We start from the raw sequence: 10,000 nt of genomic DNA, 5'->3' as shown, positions 1-10,000 counted from the left end.
CTTGCTGGCTGCGGCTGCACTCTGTAGACTGTCCTGTGACTTGCTGCTGGGCAGGTTGGAGAAACAGCCTCTATCTCTCTGTCTCTGTCTACACTCTAGACAGTTCCTCACTGCTACACAACATACTGAGGGAGGGAGGGAGGGAGGGATAAAGAAGAAAATAAAGGTTATAGAAAGGTTAAAGGTTATAGAAAGGTTAAAGGTTATAGAAAGTTTAAAGGTTATAGAAAGGTTATAGAAAGGTTAAAGGTTATAGAAAGGTTAAAGGTTATAGAAAGGTTAAAGGTTATAGAAAGTTTAAAGGTTATAGAAAGGATATAGAAAGGTTACAGAAAGGTTAAAGGTTATAGAAAGGTTAAAGGTTATAGAAAGGTTTATATAAAGGTTAAAGGTTATAGAAAGGTTAAAGGTTATAGAAAGGACATAGAAAGGATATATAGGAAGGATATAGTAAGGTTAAAGGTTATAGAAAGGTTAAATGTGAGTCACAGAATATATATATTTTGCTAAATGGACGTTGCACTAACAACCCACACTATCTAACACATTCTCTCTCTATTTCTCTCCCTCCCTCCCTCCCTCCCTCCCTCCCTCCCTCCCTCCCTCCCTCCCTCCCTCCCTCCCTCCCTCCCTCCCTCCCTCCCTCCCTCCCTCCCTCCCTCCCTCCCTCCCTCCCTCCCTCTCTCTCTCTCTCTCTCCCTCCCTCTCTCTCTCCCTCCCTCCTTCCCTCTTACCCAGTCGTAGACACTGTCTCATCAGACCTCCAGAGGACATGTTCTTCTCAGCCTCTATCTCAGAGAAGTTGAGGGAGCTGGCAAACACCAGAACGTCCACCATGGCCATGAGCCGAGACAGAAAGGACACCGCCGTCTCTGAAGACATGCCCTGGGTCAACTCCATGTTCTCTAACTCAACCTGATGGGACAGGTTAGTCACACACACACACACACACACACACACACACACACACACACACACACACACGCAAGGATACGCTCGTGAGCACACACACATTTACACTGATCTGCGCAAACACACACACATTTATGACCCAGGCCAGTGGCCAGCATCACAGACCTAGGCCAGGACCCAGCATCACAGACCCAGGCCAGTACCACAGACCTAGGCCAGTGGCCAGCATCTCAGACCCAGGCCAGGACCCAGCATCACAGACCCAGGCCAGTGGCCAGCATCACAGACCCAGGCCAGGACCCAGCATCACAGACCTAGGCCAGTGGCCAGCATCTCAGACCCAGGCCAGGACCCAGCATCACAGACCCAGGCCAGGACCCAGCATCACAGACCCAGGCCAGTAGGGGGGGGGTAGTGACAGGTCTGTTTGGGGTACCAGTCGGGGGGGGGGGGGGAGTAGTGACAGGTCTGTTTGGGGTCTGTTTGGGGTACCAGTGGGGGAGTAGTGACAGGTTTGTTTGGGGTACCAGTGGGGGAGTAGTGACATGTCTGTTTGGGGTACCAGTGGGGGGGGGGGGGGGTTGTGACAGGTCGGTTTGGGGTACCAGTGGGGGGGGGGGGGGGTAGTGACAGGTCGGTTTGGGGTACAGTGCTGAAAGCCCCTTATGGAACATGGACAGGAACAGGAACAGTGACAGGAACAGGAACAGTGACAGGAACAGGAACAGTGACAGGAACAGGAACAGTGACAGGAACAGGAACAGTGACAGGAACAGGAACAGGAACAGGAACAGTGACAGGAACAGGAACAGTGACAGGAACAGTGACAGGAACAGGAACAGTGACAGGAACAGGAGTGACAGGAACAGGAACAGTGACAGGAACAGGAACAGGAACAGTGACAGGAACAGGAACAGTCACAGGAACAGGAACAGTGACAGGAACATGAACAGTGACAGGAACAGGAACAGTGACAGGAACAGGAACAGTGACAGGAACAGTGACAGGACCAGGAACAGTGACAGGACCAGGAACAGTGACAGGACCAGTAACAGGAACAGGAACAGTGACAGGACCAGGAACAGTACCAGGAACAGGAGTGACAGGAACAGGAACAATGGCAGGACCAGGAACAGTGACAGGAACAGGAACAGGAACAGGAACAGTGACAGGAACAGGAACAGTGACAGGAACAGGAGTGACAGGAACAGGAACAGTGACAGGACGAGGAACAGTGACAGGAACAGTGACAGGACCAGGAACAGTGACAGGACCAGGAACAGTGACAGGACCAGGAACAGTGACAGGACCAGGAACAGTGACAGGACCAGGAACAGTGACAGGACCAGGAACAGTGACAGGAACAGGAACAGTGACAGGACCAGGAACAGTGACAGGAACAGTGACAGGAACAGTGACAGGACCAGGAACAGTGACAGGAACAGGAGTGACAGGAACAGGAACAATGGCAGGACCAGGAACAGTGACAGGAACAGGAACAGGAACAGTGACAGGAACAGGAGTGACAGGAACAGGAACAGTGACAGGACGAGGAACAGTGACAGGAACAGTGACAGGACCAGGAACAGTGACAGGACCAGGAACAGTGACAGGACCAGGAACAGTGACAGGACCAGGAACAGTGACAGGACCAGGAACAGTGACAGGACCAGGAACAGTGACAGGAACAGTGACAGGACCAGGAACAGTGACAGGAACAGTGACAGGAACAGTGACAGGACCAGGAACAGGAACAGTGACAGGAACAGGAACAGTGACAGGACCAGGAACAGTGACAGGACCAGGAACAGGAACAGTGACAGGACCAGGAACAGTGACAAGACCAGGAACAGGAACAGGAACAGTGACAGCCAGCCATAGACAGATGAAATGTTAAGCTGGCTGGTAAAGTTCTGTTACCCGTCAGCCATGTTGGTGCCAAGTGTCCCTAGAAAATGTGATCGTCGAGGTTTTGCCAAACTCTGCGTACTACATCTCTGGCTTTGTGAGTAGGGGATGGGACAAACGAGTGGGGGAGTGGTAGCGAGGAGCCAGACATGCACACACAGACGCTTGCGTTGCGTGCCAGTCTCCTAAGCTTTCCTAAGAGGGCTGGTGAAGGACTAACAAGGAGGGCACAGTGCTAGGGCTGGTTTGGGTTGGTACGTTACGCACCTCTCCGCCTGGGACAGGGGTCACCTCCTCACCCTTTGACCCCTTCTGAGGGTCGACTCCTCCTCCATCTCCTCTCCCCTTCTTTAGGTTCCACACAGAGATGAGAATACTTTCACTATCTCTGTGATCTCTCTCTATATAATCTACTGTATATCTCAGTCTCTCTCTCTCTATATACATACATACATACATACACACACACACACACATATATATATACTGTGTATATATATATATATATATGATCTCTCTGTGTGTGTGATCTCTGTGTGTGTGTGTGATCTCTCTCTCTGTGATCTCTCTCTCTCTGTGTGATCTGTGTGTGTGTGTGTGATCTCTCTCTGTGTGTGATCTCTATACCTCTATATCTCTCTCTCTCTCTCAATTCAATTCAATTCAAGGGGCTTTATTGGCATGGGAAACATGAGTTAACATTGCCAAAGCAAGTGAGGTAGATAATATACAAAAGTGAAATAAACAGTAAAAAGTATATCTCTATATCTCTATATCTCTCTACAGTATATCTCTATATCTCTCTACAGTATATCTCTTTATCTCTATATCTCTCTCTACAGTACATCTCTATATCTCTCTCCATAGTATATCTCTATATCTCTCTCTACAGTACATCTCTATATCTCTCTCTACAGTACATCTCTATATCTCTCTCTACAGTACATCTCGATATCTCTCTCTACAGTACATCTCTATATCTCTCTCTACAGTACATCTCTATATCTCTCTCTACAGTATATCTCTATATCTCTGTATCTCTCTACAGTACATCTCTATATCTCTCTCTACAGTACATTTCTATCTCTCTCTACAGTACATCTCTATATCTCTCTACAGTACATCTCTATATCTCTCTACAGTACATCTCTATATCTCTCCACAGTATATCTCCATATCTCTCCACAGTATATCTCCATATCTCTCCATAGTATATCTCTATATCTCCCTCTACAGTACATCTCTATATCTCTCTCTACAGTACATCTCTATATCTCTCTACAGTATATCTCTTTATCTCTATATCTCTCTCTACAGTACATCTCTATATCTCTCTCTACAGTACATCTCTATATCTCTCTCTCTACAGTACATCTCTATATCTCTCTACAGTATATCTCTTTATCTCTATATCTCTCTCTACAGTACATCTCTATATCTCTCTCTACCTCTCTCTACAGTACATCTCTATATCTCTCTCTACAGTACATCTCTATATCTCTCTCTACAGCACATCTCTATATCTCTCTACAGTATATCTCTTTATCTCTATATCTCTCTCTACAGTACATCTCTATATATATCTCTCTACAGTACATCTCTATATCTCTCTACAGTATATCTCTGTATCTCTCTCTACAGTACATCTCTATATCTCTCTCTACAGTACATCTCTATATCTCCCTCTACAGTACATCTCTATATCTCTCTCTACAGTACATCTCTATATCTCTCTCTACAGTACATCTCTATATCTCTCTACAGTACATCTCTATATCTCTCTACAGTATATCTCTTTATCTCTATATCTCTCTCTACAGTACATCTCTATATCTCTCTCTACAGTACATCTCTCTCTACATTACATCTCTATATCTCTCTACAGTACATCTCTATATCTCTCTCTACAGTATATCTCTATATCTCTGTATCTCTCTACAGTATATCTCTTTATCTCTATATCTCTCTCTACAGTATATCTCTATATCTCTCTACAGTATATCTCTTTATCTCTATATCTCTCTCTACAGTACATCTCTATATCTCTCTCTACAGTACATCTCTATATCTCTCTACAGTATATCTCTATATCTCTCTACAGTATATCTCTTTATCTCTATATCTCTCTCTACAGTACATCTCTATATCTCTCTCTACAGTACATCTCTATATCTCTCTCTACAGTACATCTCTATATCTCTCTCTACAGTACATCTCTATATCTCTCTCTCTACAGTACATCTCTATATCTCTCTCTACAGTACATCTCTATATCTCTCTACAGTATATCTCTTTATCTCTATATCTCTCTCTACAGTACATCTCTATATCTCTCTCTACCTCTCTCTACAGTACATCTCTATATCTCACTCTACAGTACATCTCTATATCTCTCTCTACAGCACATCTCTATATCTCTCTACAGTATATCTCTTTATCTCTATATCTCTCTCTACAGTACATCTCTATATATATCTCTCTACAGTACATCTCTATATCTCTCCACAGTATATCTCTATATCTCTCTCTACAGTACATCTCTATATCTCTCTCTACAGTACATCTCTATATCTCTCTCTACAGTACATCTCTATATCTCTCTACAGTATATCTCTTTGTCTCTATATCTCTCTCTACAGTACATCTCTATATCTCTACAGTATATCTCTTTATCTCTATATCTCTCTCTACAGTACATCTCTATATCTCTCTCTACAGTACATCTCTATATCTCTCTACAGTACATCTCTATATCTCTCTACAGTATATCTCTTTATCTCTATATCTCTCTCTACAGTACATCTCTATATCTCTCTACAGTATATCTCTATATCTCTATATCTCTCTCTACAGTACATCTCTATATCTCTCTACAGTACATCTCTATATCTCTCTACAGTATATCTCTTTATCTCTATCTCTCTCTACAGTACATCTCTATATCTCTCTCTACAGTACATCTCTATATCTCTCCACAGTATATCTCCATATCTCTCCACAGTATATCTCTATATCTCCCTCTACAGTACATCTCTATATCTCTCTCTACAGTACATCTCTATCTCTCTCTACAGTACATCTCTATATCTCTCTCTACAGTACATCTCTATATCTCTCTCTACAGTACATCTCTATATCTCTCTACAGTACATCTCTCTCTACAGTACATCTCTATATCTCTCTACAGTACATCTCTATATCTCTCTCTACAGTATATCTCTATATCTCTGTATCTCTCTACAGTACATCTCTATATCTCTCTCTACAGTACATCTCTATATCTCTCTCTACAGTACATCTCTATATCTCTCTCTACAGTACATCTCTATATCTCTCTCTACAGTACATCTCTATATCTCTCTACAGTACATCTCTCTCTACAGTACATCTCTATATCTCTCTACAGTACATCTCTATATCTCTCTCTACAGTATATCTCTATATCTCTGTATCTCTCTACAGTATATCTCTTTATCTCTATATCTCTCTCTACAGTACATCTCTATATCTCTCCACAGTATATCTCTATATCTCTCTACAGTATATCTCTATAGCTCTCTACAGTATATCTCTATATCTCTCTCTACAGTACATCTCTATATCTCTCTCTACAGTACATCTCTATATCTCTCTCTACAGTATATCTCTATATCTCTCTCTACAGTACATCTCTATATCTCTCTACAGTATATCTCTTTATCTCTATATCTCTCTCTACAGTACATCTCTATATCTCTCTCTACAGTACATCTCTGTATCTCTCTACAGTACATCTCTATATCTCTCTCTACAGTACATCTCTATATCTCTCTACAGTACATCTCTATATCTCTCTACAGTATATCTCTTTATCTCTATATCTCTCTACAGTACATCTCTATATCTCTCTACAGTACATCTCTTTATCTCTATATCTCTCTCTACAGTACATCTCTATATCTCTCTCTACAGTACATCTCTATATCTCTCTCTACAGTACATCTCTATATCTCTCTCTACCTCTCTCTACAGTACATCTCTATATCTCTATATCTCTCTCTACAGTACATCTCTATATCTCTCTCTACAGTACATCTCTATATCTCTCTCTACAGTACATCTCTATATCTCTCTACAGTATATCTCTTTATCTCTATATCTCTCTCTACAGTACATCTCTATATCTCTCTACAGTATATCTCTATATCTCTCTCTACAGTACATCTCTATATCTCTCTCTACAGTACATCTCTATCTCTCTCTCTACAGTACATCTCTATATCTCTCTCTACAGTACATCTCTATATCTCTCTCTACAGTACATCTCTATATCTCTCTACAGTATATCTCTTTATCTCTATATCTCTCTCTACAGTACATCTCTATATCTCTCTCTACAGTACATCTCTATATCTCTCCACAGTATATCTCCATATCTCTCCACAGTATATCTCTATATCTCCCTCTACAGTACATCTCTATATATCTCTCTACAGTACATCTCTATATCTCTCTCTACAGTACATCTCTATATCTCTCTCTACAGTACATCTCTATATCTCTCTACAGTACATATCTCTCTACAGTACATCTCTATATCTCTCTACAGTACATCTCTATATCTCTCTCTACAGTATATCTCTATATCTCTGTATCTCTCTACAGTATATCTCTTTATCGCTATATCTCTCTCTACAGTATATCTCTATATCGCTCTACAGTATATCTCTTTATCTCTATATCTCTCTCTACAGTACATATCTATATCTCTCCACAGTATATCTCTATATCTCTCTACAGTATATCTCTATATCTCTCTACAGTACATCTCTATATCTCTCTACAGTATATCTCTATATCGCTCTACAGTACATCTCTATATGTCTCTCTACAGTACATCTCTATATCTCTCTCTACAGTACATCTCTATATCTCTCTCTCTACAGTACATCTCTATATCTCTATATCTCTCTCTACAGTACATCTCTATATCTCTCTCTACAGTACATCTCTATATCTCTATCTCTGTGATCACTCTCTCTATATCTCTATAATTGTCTGTGATGTATCTATATACGTATCCATCTCTCTCCTGATTTAGGTTAGATATAGAGGGGACACGCTCGGATGTGAGAAGATAATATCTCTCCCTCTCTCTCCTTCAATTCATCTTCTCTTCTTTTCTCAAGCTCTCTCCTCTCTTTACTGCACTTATGGCTTCGAGTAAGTTCTCTCTTATGGACCTGAACAGACAACCACATACGTGAACATATACAAGCAGAGACAGTCTAGGAACAGAAGAGTCTAGAAAATGAACAATTATGGATGTCAGCAAAGCAAATGTTAGTCACAATATCGCTACGAACAACAGAAGTGAAAATATATGAAGGAAAAGAAACAGGAACTTACAGTGTTTGCACTGACCTTTGAACTCTGCACAAACAGACAGAAGCAGAAACACAAACGGACGGAGAGGATGAGAGAAAGAACAGAGATAACAGAGAAAGAAAACAATTATGATTAATTAAAACAATGAGCAGAACTTAGAAAATTTGAGTTAGAATACTTTAGTTTGATTGAGAACTCAAGGTTATAAAGTTTAAGTCAAAATAATTAAAAGTTAAGATATAAACCAATGTAGTATTGTTGTTGAATATAATGAACAAAAGGAGCCAGAGAGGAAGTAGCACTATCAGGTGTTAAACTGAATATATATTCATAACAAGAGGTGAGTTGATGGAAATGGAAATCAGAAAACACACAGTCATGCAACCTGATCTGTACCCAACGTGTAAAACCACGGTAACCACTAGGAGATACAGTAACCACAGTAACCACTAGATGGTACAGTAACCACAGTAACCACTAGATGATAGAGTAACCACAGTAACTACTAGAAGATACAGTAACCACAGTAACCACTAGAAGATACAGTAACCACAGTAACCACTAGATGATACAGTAACCACAGTAACCACTACAAGATACAGTAACCACTAGAAGATACAGTAACCACAGTAACCACTAGAAGATACAGTAACCACAGTAACCACTAGAAGATACAGTAACCACTAGAAGATACAGTAACCACTAGAAGATACAGTAACCACAGTAACCACTAGAAGATACAGTAACCACAGTAACCACTAGAAGATACAGTAACCACAGTAACTACTAGAAGATACAGTAACCACAGTAACCACTAGAAGATACAGTAACCACAGTAACCACTAGATGATACAGTAACCACAGTAACCACTACAAGATACAGTAACCACTAGAAGATACAGTAACCACAGTAACCACTAGAAGATACAGTAACCACAGTAACCACTAGAAGATACAGTAACCACAGTAACCACTAGATGATACAGCAACCACAGTAACCACTAGAAGATACAGTAACCACAGTAACCACTAGATGATACAGTAACCACTAGAAGATACAGTAACCACAGTAACCACTAGAAGATACAGTAACCACAGTAACCACTAGAAGATAGAGTAACCACAGTAACCACTAGAAGATGCAGTAACCACAGTAACCACTAGAAGATACAGTAACCACTAGATGATACAGTAACGACAGTAACCACTAGAAGATACAGTAACCACTAGAAGATACAGTAACCACAGTAACCACTAGAAGATACAGTAACCACAGTAACCACTAGAATATACAGTAACCACAGTAACCACTAGAAGATACAGTAACCACTAGATTATACAGTAACCACAGTAACCACTAGATGGTACAGTAACCACAGTAACCACTAGAAGATACAGTAACCACAGTAACCACTAGATGGTACAGTAACCACTAGATTATACAGTAACCACTAGATGATACAGTAACCACTAGATTATACAGTAACCACTAGATGGTGCAGTAACCAATAGATGATACAGTAACCACAGTAACCACTAGATGATACAGTAACCACAGTAACCACTACATGATACAGTAACCACTAGATGATACAGTAACCACAGTAACCACTACATGATACAGTAACCACAGTAACGACTAGATGATACAGTAACCACAGTAACCACTAGATGGTACAGTAACCACAGTAACCACAAGATGATACAGTAACCATTAGATGGTACAGTAACCACAGTAACCCCTAGATGGTACAGTAACCACATTAACCCCTAGATGGTACAGTAACCACAATAACCACTAGATGGACAGTAA

At 41.0% G+C, this 10,000-nt stretch overlaps 1 pseudogene; it reads right to left on the bottom strand.

The window, feature by feature from the left end:
• Positions 1-10,000, bottom strand: part of LOC109881527 (neurobeachin-like) — a 266,536-nt pseudogene that overhangs the window by 88,015 nt on the left and 168,521 nt on the right.

This window comes from Oncorhynchus kisutch, linkage group LG28 (genome assembly GCF_002021735.2).
Source record: "Oncorhynchus kisutch isolate 150728-3 linkage group LG28, Okis_V2, whole genome shotgun sequence".
Taxonomy (NCBI): domain Eukaryota; kingdom Metazoa; phylum Chordata; class Actinopteri; order Salmoniformes; family Salmonidae; genus Oncorhynchus; species Oncorhynchus kisutch.
The sequence above is the reverse complement of the archived record's forward strand: the minus strand, read 5'-3'. Positions and strand labels throughout refer to the sequence as shown.